This window comes from Suricata suricatta, chromosome 11, assembly GCF_006229205.1.
Source record: "Suricata suricatta isolate VVHF042 chromosome 11, meerkat_22Aug2017_6uvM2_HiC, whole genome shotgun sequence".
NCBI lineage: Eukaryota > Metazoa > Chordata > Mammalia > Carnivora > Herpestidae > Suricata > Suricata suricatta.
Genome location: NC_043710.1, coordinates 77,510,758 through 77,530,646, shown reverse-complemented (window position 1 = coordinate 77,530,646; position 19,889 = coordinate 77,510,758). Strand labels below are relative to the sequence as shown.

The following is a 19,889-nucleotide window of genomic DNA, read 5'->3' as shown; positions in this document are numbered from 1 at the left end:
AGTTTTCTTTCTTTTTTTAAAATAATTTATCATCAAATTGACTAACATACTGTGTGTAAAGTGTACTCTTGGTTTTTGGGGTAGATTCCCCTCATTCATTGTTTGCATGCAACACCAGTGGTCATCCCAACAAGGGCCCTCTTCCATGCCCATCACCCATTCTCCCCCCTCCTCCACACCCATCAACCCTCAGTTTGTTCTCTGTGTTTAAGAGTCTCCTATGGTTTGTCTACCTCCGTCTATGTTTGTAACTATTGTTTCCCCTTCCCTTCCCCCGTGGTCTTCCGTTAAGTTTCTCAAGATACACATGAGTGAAAACATGTCGATCTTTCCCTGACTGACTTATTTTCTTTAATTTGACATTATATAGGCCACAAACTTAATTCTTTTTGTCATACTTTAGGTATTCTAAAAATATTTCTCACACATTTTCATCTTTATCTTTGAAAACACTCAGTAGAAAAAAATAGATATTTCTGAAAAAGTGTGACTTACTATTTTCATTGCAATATATACAAACTAATTTAAATTCTATATACATATATACATTTTAAGTCTCTTGAAAGATTATGCTTATCCTCATTTCTCATTCAGCTAAATATTAGGAAAATATTAAGTGTACTAACCCTTTTCAAGACAAATTACAGAGAAAAATTGTCAAAACTGCATAGTATAATTTCCCTTCCAACTCCAAAGTGTGTTAACAAATACTTTACAAGTATCCTCATATGACTTTAAAATTATTCTCCTTAAGATAATTTTCTAAGTTCACTTAAATTTTAAAGTAGCAGAACAGTGATTTGAATATTTAGTTATAACAAGACTTTGTAATTCTTCTCAAAATCTGTACACATAAGAATATTTTCCTCTCATTATGTTAATTGTCTTTTGCTTCTGTTGTTTATGTAAACAATTTAATTCTTATTCTTACCCAATTGTTTGGTTCATAGACATAAATATAATTGTTAATTATATATGAAAGATAGCTTTTAATTCATAATATATGCAATCGCAATGGGAATATAAGACAAATTATAAAATAATATAAAATAAATATTGCTTAAGCTATTGCATAACAGTTTTTATCTTGCTTGGCATGTGAAGCCATGCCATTCAAACAACTCTAACTGCACCAATTATACTTAGGTTTTTCATCAAACTATCAGCACCTTACAAAAAAGTGAAATGTGTTAAACAATTTATTTTGACTATTTTACACCTAATAGCTAATTTAATATTTTGACTAAACAATAATTTGATACATTTGTTGAGTTTATTAGTGTGCACAGACATAGACTTTCCAATAAATTGAAGTATAGAATTAATCTAAAAGAAAGCTACTTTTATCCCAAAACTAAGGTTAGGGTAAGGAAAGTTCACACATTCACTGAAGTAATTTGTTGTAGGATTAAATGTGTTTTCATAAAATCTGACCATATTGTGATTATACCTTGGTAGCAGATGTTATTAATTTCCTAATCCCTAAACCCTTGATGCACCTACATCCAAAGTGGACGGTTTTTGTACTCATTGACATTTCCCCCCTGCAAGGTCTAAATTGCATGCATCATTAATTCTCTGCTTCAAGGTTTTCTCTCACAACATGGAAACTTTCAGCCAAAGCAGGGCAGCCTGAAATGGTCCCAGGATTTAATGCCCCAAAATCAACACTCAGCCAATGAGATAAATGAAAGACACATTCAATTAAGTTTCTTATCTCTGCCATGAACTTCTGAGGCATGTTCTATGTTAAACTTCAGTGGGAAGTTGGTGCATGATGTAGTTCCAGTCACTTGTATCTATTGACTTGCTCATAATTGTGCCTTTTCTTGACTTTTCTCCCTTCCATGTCTTATTTCCTTGCTCTCTCTTATGTTTCCTGGAATCATTTTCCTGGTAAATTATCATCACCAAAGTCTTCTTATCAGAGTATGCTTGGGAAATCCAAACAGAGGTGACTTCCAAAAAATAATCTGGAAATAATTTTCAGCATGTGCACCATACAAGTAACAGAATTTCAGAGTATCTGTGCTTTGATAGGTACAATTGAAGACTTTATTCAGTGAAGATCTTATCCAATGTGGCAGAAGAGATCTGTGGCTAAAAATTGAAACTCTAGAAACAGATTGCATAGATTTGAAACATCCTCAAATATTTATACCTTGATATCTCACTGCTTTGATTTACCTTAAAAATATTACTAATCTTAAATTAGAAAGTTGTTGTTAGAAACAATCATAGGATAAGTATTAGAAGGTATTCTAATACTTAAAAAAAGTGAATTATGAATTTTACCTATCACTGTTATTACAGGTTTTACTAATTTGATCAAAAAGTAGTCATTGAAACAGTTCTGATGCAGTTGAATATAATTTCCAAAGGAAATATTTCTTCTAAATGCAGAGACTATCCATTGCTTTTTATGTACCCATTGGCTTTGTAACACTTCAGTTTATTACCAGAAAGTCTGCAAAACCTACTCAAATCAGGAATACTGAAACAATATGCATTAGAGCACATTTAATAATTATTTCTTAAAATAATATTATTTATATAAATCTTTAAATTCAAAGATGATATCGGCAAGACTAAATATAACAAAATAAGCAAAAACATGAATACTTTTTCAATCAAAACTTTAGTTCCACATTGGCAATTAGGGCCATGATTTATTGTGTTGAACTATTGGTATTTTGTGTGTGTGTATGTGTGTGAAATATAGCGTGTTGTGTTTGATCCTTAAATTTTCATTCACTTTTTTACCTTTGAACAAATAAATATATTTTGTATTGTTGTGATTTGTCTTACCTGGCACTTTCAGTTTTCAAGATTGTAGAGTTTTATCGTTTATTTAAATGTCTTTAAGCTCTTTCTTCTGTTCTCCCTCCTTTCTTGCTTATTTCTTACACATAGTGTGAGTAATCATTGCATGTCTCCAAGAGTTACAACCAGAAAGCAAAGTTGAAACAAGCAATATTTGGACCTAGTTTAAGTACAAAGGTGTGAATAAGTCTACTATAGCCAGAAATGGCATTGACAATAGTTCAGATCTGTGCCATGGACATCAGTTTGGTTAAATGTTGGTTTTACACAGGTACCTCACTCAAGATAAGCTGACTCAACCTCAGCCTACACAGATGACTTTCACTAAAACGTTCTCATTCCCAAGCACTTAAAGGTAATCATACATTTCTAAGTGCTTTAGAAGAAAAAGTAATTAGTATGCAAAAAGCTCTGGATAAGTATGTCAAGGACTTTAAAAATTCTAGTAGGCTATGGAATTGAGTTACCCAGAAAGTAAGAAACTGGTTCAGGCAACAACTTTTAATTATTTTCTTTAGGTTTTCTTAAAATGGAATATGTCTAATAGATTTATGATAAAAGCTATCCAGCAGTTTGGTGGTGAGTAATCGATACATTAAATTTTTAGATAACTTATGCTTTTGCCTTAATCAAGTAATTATATGATACGGTTGAACTTCCCTAGTCATCCCTGTTCAACATAAATGTACAGGCCACGAATGCAAGCTACATCTGTACTTTTAGATAAAAAGGAGATGGGTAATGTTAATAATATGTATTATTAGCATAATATATCTAAAGTATTGTTTGACATATGATAAAAAATTAATAAAATGTTTTATTATTCATTTTTAGGAGAGAGAGATGGAATGAGAGCAGGGGGAAGGGCAGACAGAGGGAGTCACAGAATTTGAAGCAGGATCCAGGATGCTGAGCTGTCAGCACTGAGCCTGACGCGAGGCTCGAACCATGAGATCATGACCTGAGCCAAAGTTGGATACTTAACTGATTGAACCACGCAGGCACCCCTAAAATGTTTTACCTTTTACCGTACTGAATCTTGGATATCTGTGTTGTCTTGCATGATTTCAACACATTTCAATTTACACAAGTCACATTTCAAGTGCTCACTAGTAACATATAACTAGTACCTACCTTTATTGGACAGTACAACTTTGGCTCAGCTCAAAGTTTTCTTTACAGTATTCTCTCAACTGTATACTCTTTATGAATTACTTCTAAGTTGCTTTGCATGTATAATTATTGAATGTGTTTTTTACAGTTTATTCTTGCGAACACTGTAAGGTTGTCCACTTTCAATTCATGGAATGGTCCTCTATCTATTTCTAGAGGCCCAGCTATTGCCTCACATTCTATTTTAAATCTTTTAAAGTTATAATAAATTTATAGTATTGGAATTATAATAGTATTTGTTAGAATTGTTTCTAAAAATGCTTGCATGGATATAAGTGAGACTATGAGAATTTCTAGGAGCAAAGGGCATGTCTTTGATCAGAACGGCATATACTGGCTTTGTAAAAATTTTACTTCCTAGTTCTTGATTTCATCCTTGATAGCTTATACTTTCTAATAAAATGACACAATACACCAACTCACATGACGTGTGTGTGAGGGGGAGAGAGTGCACATGCACCAAGCTGATGAGTTGATGATCAGTATAGCTTTACCCGCAGCTTTGGGAGCACAGCAATTTTTTATCTTCTACTCAAACAGGCCATCATGAGGATGCTAATGTGACGATATGTTGTCATTAACTCTGTTGAAGTGTTCTGAAGACCCTAGAAAGGATTCAATGACCTGGAAAACTCAGTCTGTGGAAAAGTCGATTGTGCTCATCTTAGTTATTTCCCCTGCTACGCATCACTGAAATCTTAAAACAATATGATTTGCTATAGTGACGTATAAACACAAAGGCCATTTTTCATCTTCTACGTTATCCCAAACAAATCTCAAAAATCCTTTAATACTTTCTATTCCAACATGCTAGCTTAATATTAAATATTAAAATATTATTAAAAGATTCAGGATATAATGATGAAATGTTTAATCATTTTAATAACTTACCTATGTGAGAAGCACACAGTAGTATGAAACATTTAATATAAAATATTGTCTGTAGATTAAGTCTATGAGGTGGTGGTCAAGCTAAGTATTTGAATTTGCATCATTCCATAGACAAAACCGAAATAATGAGTATTTACAAGTACTTTAAGCATCTTAAATCTTAAGCATTTTCTTTATTTCAAAACCTATTTATCCCATCCTGTGTGTAAGCCAGAGCACCCCCCCCCATCATCTAAATCATGTGTGAATAAAAATTTTTTACAAAGATATTCTGTTTCTTTTTTTCCCATCTTCAATATGTCAGAAGCAAGCTAGAGAAGAAAGAATAAAATGGATTGAAGAGCAAATAAATCAACTTGTCTAACTTAATGTAAAAGAAAAAACATAATTCTTAAAAAATCACATTTCTTATAATGATAATAGAAGAGAAGGGACCAAAAACATTATCTGGTGCCGCAGTGTCCAATTATAGACAGTTTATTATGTTTCTCTTACATGAACTAGTCACTAAAAAGCACACAGAGATATCATACTTGATCTTAGCCAAAGACCAAGAAGCAATAAAAAGTACACAGAAATATCAATTTCTAAGTTACAGCCTAAAGAAAAAAAATATATATTAAATTTTATTTTCAATGGAAAAAATGCTGCTGTGCTAAGTGAAATGTATCATTCATGCAAAAGCATTCCACTTTTTGAAAGCTAGCTATCACCTCTTAAAGTTTACTAAGGCAGAATAGTGTCACTTAAAAACCATTTACAGTGTAATCTTTACTGCTAATAGTCTAATTAGCTAACTCACCATACATCAGCTGAGGGATTTTCCACTTCCTTATTTTGACATATTAGCCCTAAGGATCATTATTTAAAGATTACTTAACATCTGTAGAGGCATGATTGTCAACGTGCCTTATTTACATTTGCACTCTCTCTGAATCATAGTCCCCATAGAAAAGTAAGAGCAAAACTTAAATCTGGAAAGATAATTTGTAAATGAGATTAATTTCTCCATTTAACATAAAAATCTGTGTTAAAAATCTAATATCTATTATTACGCAGTTTTTGTTCAAGTATTAAAAATATAATGTGTATAAAACTATATGGAAGGTGCAGATTTGTATAAGATTAAAGCATCTAGCCTTAAAATATACTGTATGGGAAATAAAAATAGATGAGCAAATATGGATATCATTCAGTATGTGGCATAAGCCTTCCATAAAACAATTCCAAAGAAACTGACACATAGTATGGAAATGGTTGCATTTGACCTTGATCTCAAACATGAAAAGAGGGGAAACTGAGGATAAAGGAATACCAGATAAGATTAATAATGAGAGAAGTGAAATTAGGGAAGAATGGTGAAATGCAGATTTATCGATAATGAGTAGCAGGAACGAGAGACACAACATAATACTTGAATCAGTTAGCCATGGTTACATAATAAACCACCCCCAAATTCAGTTTTAAAACAACAAGCATTTATTATTATCACTTACTTATGTAGGATGGCTGAGACTAGGCTTAGCTGGGATGGTTCACCTGGGGTGGCTATACCATAAATAACTCTTTTTCTCCTTATTTTCATGGTGATGGGAAAAGAGAAACAGAGTTCATGGATATATGCAATGTTAAGGCCTTAGGGCTAGTGTACTAGGACTTTTGCTTCATTCTATTGACCAATGCAAGCCACATGGTTAAACCCAAAGTCAAAGGGCAGGTAAATACATTTTATTGCTTTATTAAGAAGAACTGGGAGAGCCAGAGTTGTCCAGTCTGTTAGGCATCTGACTTCAGATCAGGTTATGATCTCTCAGCTGGTGAGCTGATGAGTTCAAGCCCTGCATTGGGCTCTGTACTGACAGCTCAGAGCCTGGAGCCTACTTCTGATTCTGCGTCTCCCTCTCTCTCTGCCCCTCCCCCACTAGCATTCTCTATCTCTCTCTCTTGCTCTCTCAAAAATAATAAACAAAAAAAATTAAAGAACTGAAAAGTTAAATGCCAAATAATAAAGATACAGAAAGAGATAAAGACAAAACAACAATCTACCATGTTGGTAAAATGTAAACTTGCAAAGTTTTTCTACAGCAGATCTAGGAAAAGTACTAATTGCCAGCATCAAAATCTGTTTTTATTTTACAAGTAAAAGAGAGCTATTAAACTTTGGGTACAAAAGATGTTTCACCATAATCTTATTTTTTTTGAAATTTTTTTAGTTGTAGCCACATCTGTCCTTGTGTTGATTCACAGACTGTTTTTCGTGTTTAAAAATATATTTCTTTATGTTAAGGTCATGAAATTAATACCAGTATTTCTTCCTAATGTTTAAAACTCTGCTTTTTCAATTTAGGTTTTAAATCTAACTTGAATTATTTATTTGTTTATTTTGCATGGCATACAGAGACGCATGATTGACTTTATTATTATTTTTTTATGGATAACCTATTCTACTGGAGCAAACTCTGAGATTGTTTACTCTTTCTCCACTGATCTGCAGCATTAGGTTGCTTGTATACCAAATTTTTATGAAGACACAGAACATTATCTGTGCTATTTTATTTCAGAGGCCTACCTCCAGAGCCTACTCTATCCCACTAATACAGTATCTCAATTATTTGTAAAATTGCATCAAAATAAAACTAGCTGAGTAAGGGGTAATACTTTTAATGAAATTGAGTCTCCCATCTATGAACATGATATATCTCTGTTTTAATGCATTCGTTTAGGCTTATGTGTGTATGTGTCTACTTTTTTGTTTGCTTATTTTTAGGAATCTTCTTTATCTGTCAAGATTAGCAACTTTTGTTTTAAAAAGTCATGGTATTTTAAGTCATGGCAGAAAGAAATGTAAACATTAGGTGCTTATAACTGTTAGAAGGTCTGAAGGAATGAATGTCAGGACAAAACACTGCAAAATCTTCAATTAACTGCTAGATTTCAGTTAGAAACCACAAAAACGATAAATAACTGCCAGCAATGATCATAGCTTTAAGCACTGAGACATATGATACCAAAAAGAACAAAACCCCATCTGGGGCCATTGTTCCTGGAAGGACAATGATACGATTTCTGATTCTCTTCTACCTTTGATATCTAATGTTTGCCACTGAATCTTGGTACAGCTATTAGCCCCCCAGGCCCCTTAATGCATTGGAGAGGACAAGAATGAGGAAATAGTGTTATGTGTCAACAAAATCCAGCACTGTTTCAATTATAAACGGGAGCTTTTTTCTTTTGTATGTCATTTTCTAATATTTATGACAGATGGATCACTTTTCTATGTTAATTGTGTAACACAACGGCCCAAGGATGTACATGTTATTAATACCCAAAAAAGGAGCTGTAACCACTTTTTTCCCCTGCCCCTACCCTCTTTCTTACTCCCTCCATCTTTCTTTCTTTTTTTCCCCTTCATTTTCTTCCTCTCTCCCTTCCTCCCTATCTCTTCCTTCCTTCCTTCCTTTTCCTGTCTTTCCTCTTTCCTTTTCCTCTTTACTTTTTCCTCCTTATCTCTTTCCTACACTCTCTAACTCCTTCTCTTCCTTCTTTCCTTTTTCCTTCCTTCCTTTTTTAACTTGTCATACTACATAAAGTTTTGTCCTACTCAGTGGCAAAATAGTATAGTACTCATTCTTTCACAATATTAATCATGTTATACACTTTTCAGATACCAAACTCCAAATATATGTGTAAGTGTGTGTGTGTGTGTGTGTGTGTGTGTGTGTGAGAGAGAGAGAGAGAGAGAGAGAGAGAGAGACAGAGAGAGACAGAGAGAGACAGAGAGAGACAGAGACAGAGAGGAGTCTGGATAAAGAGAGAGAGGTGATTGATAGATGATAGATGATAGACAGACAGACAGACGGACGGACGGACTTGCTTAATTTCAACTACTGGCACCATTGCAAAATGAGGCCTTATCCACTTATTAAAGCTGAAAGCACCTTGCGGCCCAGGGCTATTAAGCCAAGTTTCTACAGCTAGCAAGTTTACAGCGGATTCAATCCTGGGTCAGCTTTATTCCAAAGCCTGTAATTGTTCCATTTGTCAAAACGACCTCAATACATTCAGCAAATGTGACAGATTTTAGGGAAAAGTCGATATCTTATTAATCAGTGTCTGTCTGGGATACAGAGAGACTAACTGAATTTTAGAATTTCAGACATTTACTGGTAGTGATACATCCTCTCATATATTTTGTAGGATAGATTTGAAGTGTTCAGGTAACTGAGTGTTCAGGCTAAGGGTTTCAATTGCTGGTATGTAAGCAACATTGGACAGAAAATTTCTTATATTTGAAAACTGCTCCAGAAAAATCATTCTGTTTTTGTTGTTGTTGCTGTTTGTTAGTTTTCATGCTCAGTCTTCCTTGGCATTTAAAAAGTATAGGAAAGTATGACATACCTTACACATCAGTATTTTCTCTGTTTCTGTTAATTCTTTCCACTATATAAATATTTAATAAAACTTATTACTTAATGGACAAGTATCATGTGTGTGGTATTTTGCATATATTCATACTACTTGAAGTGTTTGAATGTTTACAATTTATGAATTCTTTGCATCATGGTAACAAACTTTTATGCATTACAAAACCTAGGCACTGTCACATTCTCACATCAAAATTTATTACTATTTTTTCCCTCTTGCTTTGGAAAAACCCAGTTTCCTTTCCCTTCCTTAGAAATTTCAACTTGAGAAATATTAATTCACCATGTTTTCTATGAATAAACTGATACTGAAAACAATCCCTTGGTAGTAACTCAAATCATCTTTGTTAACATACATAATATATATGTAGCAATTAATGTATGTGAAAAGGTTTTTTTTTTCCTTTCAAATTTCAATGTAATTAAAAAGACCATTAGGATAAAAATTAACTTCCTATTTTTGAAATTGGGAGAACATCCATTTATTTTTATCAGCTGTAGTACTCTATGACTGATACACTGATAGTAAGGAATAGACATTTTTTCAATAGGTGAAAATTCTGCCATTTCTGAAAATCTATAAGCCTATAGCCACTCAGGCTCTTCTCTAATGGACTGAAGATCTTTTGGAATGGAGCCATTGCCTACTGGATATAAGTTGTGTAAGTTATTGAGTGAAACATTTCATTCTCAGAGGATGAACTCAGGACCCCTTTTAATATATGTTGCCTCTTATTATGGCAGGGATTGAGTTGACTGTGTCAAGATAAAACTGTCAGTGTCTCCCTTGAATGTTTTTAGTAGTTGTAGTGACAGATTAGGTGCAAGTACATGAATGAAATGGGGATTTATTTAAAGTGACACCATGAATCTACTCTCATCAGATTCATCAATTCTAATTCACTTATGTCTTTTTGGAGTGCTCAGTCTGTCTCATTTGTTTCAATTGTTTCCTATTCTACCAATATGCTTTTCAATTAGGTGGGCAGAGCAATAACAAGAGTGACTTAACAAGAGAGAACTGTGCTATGCCAAATCTGCTTCCATAGGTTCCCTGTATATTTAAGTAAGCTCTATATTCTCAATTTGAAACCTGGATTTATTAATAGCTTGAAAAAAGTCTCTTCTCAAAGATTAATTAAAGTTCTGTTGAATTACTTGAATTTAATACAATTCAGCTGGTAATAGATAGAGTGCACCAGTTTACAGGTGGCAAAGACATTTACTCCATTCTATTTCCATATGCTGATATGTCTACCATAAATTTAAATTGCATATCAATCATCCATCTAAAAGTAAGCATTAGATCCAAAGTCATCTTACCTAGAGCTGCTATGCTGTGTTTAGTTGTTTTCCTTTGAAAATGTCACAAGCACCATAAATAAATGGTTTCTAACATTAAAAAATCTAATTAAGGTGTCTACATAAAATTTATCTCTGGTATTCACAGATATCACAGAAGTGCTGAGTTAATAAAGGCTTTGATTTGATAAGATGTTCTAATAGTTAAGAGTTAAGGATGAAATATTTTATATACCTTCCAAGAGGTATATACATAATTTGTAAATAAGACACACATTATTATTTTATTTTTATTTTTATATATAACCTATTCTGAGATCATTTTATTGCAACAAATAGAACTATGATGGCAAAATTTGGCTGAAAATTGTGTCTAATATTAGAATGTAGCAAGAGACTAATTTATGGAAATCTATTCTTTTCCATGGGTTGGAAAAGACTCTCAGAGACTTTCACTGTTAGAGACTTCCAATCCACTTTTTTTTTTTAATGCTTTTTTTTTTTTTTTTTGAGAGACAGAGAGAGACAGCGTGAACAGGGGAGGCTCAGAGAGAGGGGGAGATACAGAATTTGAAGTAGGCTCCAGGCTCTGAGCTAGCTGTCAGCACAGAGCCCAACGCAGGGATGGAACCCATGAACTGTGAGATCATGACTGGAGCCAAAGCTGGATGCTTAACCGACTGAGTCGCCCAGGCACCCCTCAACCCACTTCTATTTCCTTGTTTTCCATTCTTAGGGGAAATGTCAAATTTATGGTTGTTTTTCTCGACAAAATTAATTTAAGGATACCTTGTGCTATAAGGGTCTTCTATTAGGGCCTTCAATAAAAATGACAAGCTGATATGATTTAATGGAATGAATGAAAGGTACTTGATATACAAAATTTTCTGCAGTTACCTTCCTGAATTTGGGCCTGACTTGTGAAATTAAAATTACACTGTTAAACTCTTGACACATACACTGTCCTTCAGAATTACCCCCAGATTCAGATTTAGTTACTTTCTTTCTTTAACTCTAATTTTCAAGCCTGAAGATACTGAAAACATACAGTAGGCTGAGTAAAATACTTTCCAATATTTTGAATCAATTAACTTGAATTAACCTGACAAATTAATGGATAGATATATGGAAGCCCTAAAATTGGGTGTGATATTCTCAATATTTTATAAATAATTAGAAAATAAAGATAAATAATTCTATATAAAAATGAATTTACCTCTTTGGTTGGTTATCTAAAGATACACCATAAATATTATAGTTAAGCAGTACATGGTAGATTTCATTTGAGATGACCTGTTGATCATTATTAGTAAATATGGATCTAATCAGATATTCTAAAAAATTTTAAAGTATTAATTTTAAAGGACTAGATGCAAATAGATGCAATAAGTATTTAATGCTTTGGATTATTGTATAATAAATAAGGCCATGGAGCTTCTGAGCAAACACCATAAAAATCACTTTTATCCAGAAGTTTTTTATTAATGAAGGAATGACTCAAACTCATTCTGCTCATGACTTCTTGCATATATAAACATAAGCAAGTCTTCACATTCAAGCCACCAAAAGGAACAAAATCATCCACTACCACATTATAGTATGGTTGAGGAAGAAATAGGATTGTATATCGAAGTACTATTTCTCTTATTGTTTCCAGCAATTTAATACAATATTCATGTGCTTGCCATGTGTATATAGAACCATAAATTTAATAAAGAAAATATTTTACCATTTTTACATTAATATTCTTTCTAGAATATTTGTAGAATGTTTAACTGACATAATCAAGGTTTTTTTCTATTTAAAGATAAAACACTTATTTTGAGTATATAAAATAATAACATATTAAGCTATTTTTAAGAAGTTTCATAAATGATATATTCAGGTTTTATGTATTTTTCCATTCAACATTCCTTTCAATTATAAAGGCAGAATAATAAAAGACAAACTGTACCTGCTTTCTGAAAACAGGGTCCAAGTTATAAACTTCAAAAAAGAACTCGTTTCTGTAAAGATATCCTTTTTCAATAGTCATGCAAAAATGATCCTTAGTAGATCTTGAATGACATAAATTGCAATCCTTGAAGGCCACCTGTTAAGAAACAGGCTCTATTTAGTTATATAAGAAATGACCATATCCTACTATACTGTTTAACCATATCAACACATATTTATAACACTTTAAGTCCTACTTATTTATTTAGTCATTGTTTTTTCAGATCTACTTATCCTCTGTAATTTATATTTTATAATAAACACAAAATAATATTACTTTAATCCAATTTTTATAAATTTCAATAGTTTAAAACATTTAACACATAATACAGGCAATACAGGACATCAATATAGATGCATTAGACTTTACACACAAGAGCAGATGGTCTTAACATATTTATAGAACATTCCATTTAACAGCAGAAGAATATGCTTTCTTCTTATGGATTCATGGAAATTTTTTAGATTAGAAATATGTTATACAACATAAGTCAACACTTTAAGGATATTGAAATCATATCAAATATCTTTTCTGACCACAGGGGTATGAAAGTCAAAACAATTATAAGAAGTAAACTGGAAAATTAAAAAAATACATGGAGATTAAACAACAGGCTACTGAATTTTTAAAAAAATGTGTCAAAGAAGAAATCAAATAAGAAATCAAAAAATACCTTAAGATAAATGAAAATGGAAATACAACATATTAAAATATACAGGCTGTGGTAAAAGCAATATAAAAGCGTAGTGCAAAGAAAAAAAATTCTACGTAAAGAAAAAAGAAATATCTTAAATGCACCACCTAACTTTACACTTCAAGGAACTAGAAAAAGGACAAACTAAATCCAAAGTTAATAGAAGAGTCAAACTCATAAATACAGAGTCAAAAAGTGATTGCTAGGGGCTGGAGGATGGATGATAAAAGGAGAGGTTGGTAAAAGTATACACTTTTAGCTATAAGGTGAAAAATTTGAGGATCTGCTGTAAAACATGGTGACTATAGTTGATAACACTCTACTATGCAAATGAAATCTGCTAAGATAGTAGAGCTTAAATATTCTCACAAAAAATATGAATACATTAGCTGATGGATGTATTAATTAGTTAGGGGAAATCTTTCACAATATATGTGTAAATCAAATCATCATAATTTACCCTTTAAATATATTATAATTTTATATATCAATTGTACTCCTATAAAGCTGAAGTAGGTTGGTAGAGCTAAGATGATGGTGTAGTAGGACCTTAGGTTTGCCATATCCTTCAAACACAGCTATAGAACTATCAAATCATTCTAAAAAAGAGATCGACTAATCAAACAAAATGCCCAACTAGGGGAAAATAAAAGGCCATATTAAGGAAGGTAGGAAGTTCATGGGGCACCTGGGTGGCCCAGTCAGTTAAGCGTCCGGCTTTGGCTCAGGTCATGATCTCATGGTTTGTGGGTTTGAGCCCTGCATCAGGCTCTGTGCTCACAGCTAGCTCAGAGCCTGGAGCCTGTCTTCAGGTTCTGTGTCTCCCTCTCTCTCTGACTCTCCCCTGCTGGCTCTGTCTCTCAAAAATAAATTAAAAACATAAAAAAATTAAAAAAAAGAAATGTAGGAAGTTCAGAGACATGTTTTGGGGGAGGAAGGAGAAAGTAGGATGTATTTTGGGGGAGTAACAGATCACAGGGGCTGTGGAAGAGAGGTAGCCCTGGTCACAAAGGCAAGAGAGAGGGGAGCACACAGGAAAACCCACAGGAAAAACATTTCCCCAAACCTATTGTATGGGAAAATGAGAGGGGCTGATTTTTGTGAGGCTTTTCAAACAGCAGGGCTCAATGGCTAGAGTTTTAGAGGTCTGTGGCCTTGGCTAGGATGGACACCTGAGGGTGCTGCTGTAGTCCTAGACAGAAGGCAGGCAAGCAACCCCAGGACACTTGGCATGATTTGAGAATCACCTAAGATACAGGAGAGGAGACTGTTTCCTCTTCTTGGGGTGTATCTGTGAGAAGTGACATTGCCTCTCCTGGGACAAAGGAGGTGGTGGGCACCATTTCACTCCCTTGTCCCTCAGCATAGCTCAGACACACTTGCTCAGGGCAGCTAACCCAGACACTGGCTGTTGAGCCTGCTTTGCTCCAAACCCCACACCCTTGCACTCTGGTGCGACTGCCCTTCTGGGTCAAACCCACATCAGTCACAGCACAGTGAGACCCTGCCCCGGTAGACCAATGCAAGTCCCAAGATAGAATTATGAAAAAAATGAAGCTGAACAAAAGAGAGAAAGAATCATGGATTCTGAGAGTAGACATAGGTAGTTCAGTGACTCTATCAAATGTACTAACATTCATATCATAAGACTCTCAGAAGAAGACAGAAAAGGTGGAGGGGATGTTTATTTTAATAAACAATAGCTGAAAACATCCTTAATCTGTGGAAGGAAACAGATATTCACATCCAGGAGGCAGAGAGATGTTCCATGAAAATGAATAAAAGCAGGCCAACACCAAAACATATTGTCATTAAATTTGCAAAACACAGCAATGAAGAACAAAACCTAAAAGTAGCAAGAGAAAGGAAGTCCCTAACTTACAAGGGAAGAACCATAAGGTTAATAGCAGACTTATCAACAGACACTTAGCAAACAAGAATGGAGTGGCATGATATTTTCAACATCCTGAATGGGAAAAAACTGCAGCCAATAAAACTCTAAACAGCAAGGATATCATTCAGAATAGAAGGAGTGATAGAGTTTCCTAACAAACAGAAAATAAAGGTGTTCATGACCACTACAACAGTGGTACAAAAACACTAGAGGAGACTCATTGAGTGTGAAGCAAGGACCAAAGTGACAAAGATTAGAAAGGAACAGAGAAAATCTGAAAAGAGAAAACAAGTAATAAAATGGCACTAATTACATATCTGTCAATAACTACCCTAAATGTCAATGGACTAAACACTTCAATCAAAAGACATAGAGTGTCAGAAAGAATAAATAAAAGAAGGTGCATCATTATGCTGCATACAAGAGACAAACTTCAGTCCCAAAGACACCTGTAGTTAAAGTGAGGGGATGAAGAAACATTTATCATACAAATACACATCAAAAGAAAACCAGAGTAGCAATATTTATATCATACAAACTAGATTTTATACCAAAGCTGCACAAGAGACAAAGAAGGGCACTATATCATAATAAAGGGGACAATACAACAAGAAGATCTAACAAGTATAAATATTTATGTCCCCAACACGATAGCACTCAAATATATACAACAATATAAAATGTAAAACAAACAAACAAAAAAACCCTAATAGACAATAGTACAATACTGGTAGAGGACTTTAACAACCCACTTCCATCAATGGACAGATTACCTAAGCAGAAAATTACAAAGAAACTATGGCTTTGAATGGCACACTGGATCAGATGTACTTAACAGATATATCCAGATATTTCATCATAAAGCAGCAGAATACACATTCTTTTCAAATGCATATAGGATAGTCTCCAAAATAGATCACATACTAAGTCACAAATGAGGATTCAACAAATAGGAAAGATTGAGATCATGCCATGCATCTTTTCTAACTAAAATGTTATGAAACCTGAAGATAATCACACACACAAAAATAGAAAGACCTCAAATATATGGATGTTAAAGAACATGCTACTAAAGGATGAATGGGTCAACCAGGAAATTAAAGAAGAATTGAAAAATATAGGAAAACCAAAAAAATGAAAACATGAAGTTCCAAAACCTTTGGGATGCAGGAAAAGTGGTCATAAGAGGGAAATATATAGCAATACAGATATCTCAGACACTAAGAACAAGTTCAAATAAGAATCTAACCTTAGACCTAACAAAGCTGGAAAAAGAATAATAAATGAAGCCTAATGACAGCAGAATAAGGTAAATAATAAAGATTATAGCAGGAATATATGATATAAAAACTAAATAAAACACTAGAACAGAACAATGACTTTTTTCATTGAAAAAATTAAATTGATAAACACCTGGACTTTTTTTCCTAAAGTTTGTAAACTTTGGCAGAGTGATAGTTACCTAAGTAACTAAGCAAAGAGTCATATTTCTTTCAGTTTGGGCTTTCTTTTGGAATAATTACGTATAAGTAAGAATTCAGCATTACCATTAATGACAATAATGTCTTAATGAAGACATGGCACATTATTTTTGTTTCTTGTTTCATAGAATTAATGATGAATTAGATGAGATAATGCACAGAAATTTATGAACATGTGTGACATATTTTGAACATTTAATAAATATCACTAAGTATTATTTTCCCATTTTATTTATGAATTAATATAGCAAAACATGAAAATACAATTATGAGTTGTGTTGTTGTGATTCTTGTTTTTAAATTTCCCCCTTCAATATGCTTCTCAGAAACAAAATCTTTCACTCTTACATTCTTAGTTAGCTCATGCCTGTAGTGAAGAAACTACTATGTCTGGAGTCAGTAATATTTCCTTAGGCTTCTGCCACACTCTTAGATCCAGAGAAAGTAATTTAGCATTTCTGAACTAGTGACGTAAAATGCAAATAATGATGTGAGATCCTCTTGTACGCAAAGGATTATAATAAAAGTTTCAAGAAATAATAGATGAGAAAGTTGTACATATGTTAGTTGCTATATCTCAAGTTCTTTCTACCTTGTAAAAGATAACCTTTGGCAACCTATCTTTTTCTCCATTTCTTTTAAAACTAGATCAAACTTCACCTAGAAATCCTAGGTGAATTAATCAGAAAGAAGGTCTGTTGTCTCATTATTCATAACCCTGCTTCACTCACCTTTGGTCAACGTGAATTTATCTTATGTGAGTCTGCTATTCTTTTTCATTTTAACATAGATTTTGCACACAGGGAAAAAAGCCCAGTCCTTTAAAACCAGCTTAAAATTGTAAAAAAAAAAAATCACCTGGTATTTTCCTTTTCTATGTTCCTAAATTCCTCTACTTCTAATTATCTCCAAAGTGTGTAGGATGTATCTTTTTTTTTTTTTTAGTTGATCTTTCAGGACTTTTTGCAGGTGACTGCTTTTAATAAAATCTTCTTTTAATTTTTCATCTCCAATGGGATGATTATAAAAATAAATAAATGAATTTAACATGAAAAATAAGCTTATATTTAGAACCTAATTGATACTTAAAGTTTTTTGACAATATATTAACTCCAAAACAACATTCAGTACTGCTCTGTTCTTCAAATGACTTGACAACCTGAAGAACTTATTTGCATATTAAAATTCCTATTAAGAAGTGAGGTACCCGGAGTGCCTGCATGGCTCAGTCAGTTAAGCATCCAACTTTAGCTCAGGTCCGACTTTGGCTCAGGTCATAATATCACCGTTTGTGGATTCGAGCCCTGAATCAGGCTCTGTGCTGACAGCTAGCTCAGAGCCTGAAGTCTCTCTTCAGATTCGGTGTTTCCCTCTCTCTGTGACCCTCCCCTGCTCATGCTGTCTCTCTCTCTCTCTCTCTCTAAAATAAATAAAAACAGTAAAAACAAATTATAAAAAAAGAAGTGAGGTACCCTTAAGTGTGTATATGTATCCTGAAAAGAGCACATACAATGATAGGCCGACTCTGCAAGATATCAGGATCAGGGGTGAGGGATAGAGGATGGGGGGTAGGGGGGAATTCTTTCATTAGTTAGTGAACCTGGTCATCCAATTTCTCTTGAAAGAGAAATAACCTAAACTAAGAATAGATTAAAAAACAAAGTGGACAGTGGCAAATGGTTTGGGTCATTTTTCTGGGGCTAAAGGGAAAAATTAAAAGATTGGTGTTCTGGGCTCAGTTGTGCCCCTCCAAAACTCATATTGAAGTCTTAATCCCCAGGGCCTCAGAATGTAACCATATTTGGAGATAAGGTCTTAAAGAGGTGATTAATTAAAATGAGGTCTTTAGGTAGGCCCTAATGTAATATAAATGGTGTCCTTATAAAAGGAAATTTGAACCAGAAACTTTCATAGGCAGAGTAATAATCATGTGAAAACAGAAAGGAGGTGGTCATCTGTCGGCCAAGAAGAGAGACTTAGAAGAAATCAAACCTAGCAACACCTTGATCTTGGCCTTCCAGCCTCCTAAACTGTGAGATAAATTTCTGTTGTTTAATCCACCTCATTTGTTGTATTGTGTTAACGTATGTTTACATATGAGATGGACATTTTACCATCCATTAAGAAAGAGACATTAAAATAACAAATACACAGAATGGCTTAGTCAACTAATTAAAGCCAGTCCAGGTTATCAGCCAGTCTAGTATTAGCATGGGGACTCATGAACAAAGTGGCAACCTTGTCAAAGACAGAGGTTAGGTATGGGCCCATCAACATGAGAACTTATACAATAAAGTGGATCCAACTACTACCATTATAGAATGTCCAACCCACACTGAGCCCTCCACTGACTTCCACCAATTTGGCCATATTCCAAAAAAATTTTAACTAGCTTCCCGGTATCAAGTTAAATACATTGATATCCTTCCAACCTGGAAGGGGAAGAGATTCTCCCTAACTAGAATCAACTGTGGGAAGCTGCAAAGATTCAGCCGCTTGGCCATTTGCTAGCCGGAAATGTCACTCCCTGAGGGAAGTTACAAAAATAGGCAGGGGAGCGCCACTCCCTGTCAGGAGAAGGCAGAAGATCAAAGATCAACCGCCTACAGGCAGGGTGGTACCGGCCCTTCAGCGCTGTGCTAAAAACCTTAGTTTGGTTCCTCTTTTACTCCAGCCTTAATCCCTTAACCCTGTTTCCTAGCAACCGACCTAGGTCAGCTGCCTTGTTTTCCCGCCTCGAAACCTTTATAAGATACGGTGTTTTCTCAATAAAGAAGAAGAGGCTTGATCAGAAAACGCTTGTCTTGCCTCACCTATTTCTCTCTCCCTCCCTCAGGAATGGACCCGCAAAGATTTACCACCCCACTGGCTGGGGCAAGGCACCCGACAAGTGACGTCCCAACGTGGGGCTGACTGAGGGAACACGACAATCAACACATATTTTAGGTACGGGTTTCTTTTTCTTACCCTGAAGTCTTCAGCCAGCACTACTCTCAAAGAAGTTACCAAGTTTTTGAGCCATGATACAGACCTTGCATAATTTTGCATAGGATCTGTGGCCACACTTAACAACAAACAAGGTACATCAGTGGACAAGTGGATATGAGATTACCTGGTTTGATCACATACTTTACTAAACAGAGATTCAATGAGATTATTAACAGTACTTATTTATTATTTATTTATTTATTTTTTGGAGGAGTGAGAGAGC

The 19,889-nt window shown here is 34.2% G+C and overlaps 1 protein-coding gene across 1 annotated transcript in view; it reads right to left on the bottom strand.

The window, feature by feature from the left end:
* Window positions 1–19,889, bottom strand: part of CNTN5 (contactin 5) — a 1,016,132-nt gene that overhangs the window by 955,467 nt on the left and 40,776 nt on the right. The window contains exon 2 of the mRNA XM_029915651.1: window positions 12,568–12,705. The gene's annotated coding sequence lies outside the window, so the exon portion shown is untranslated. The remainder of the gene's footprint in view (window positions 1–12,567; window positions 12,706–19,889) is intronic.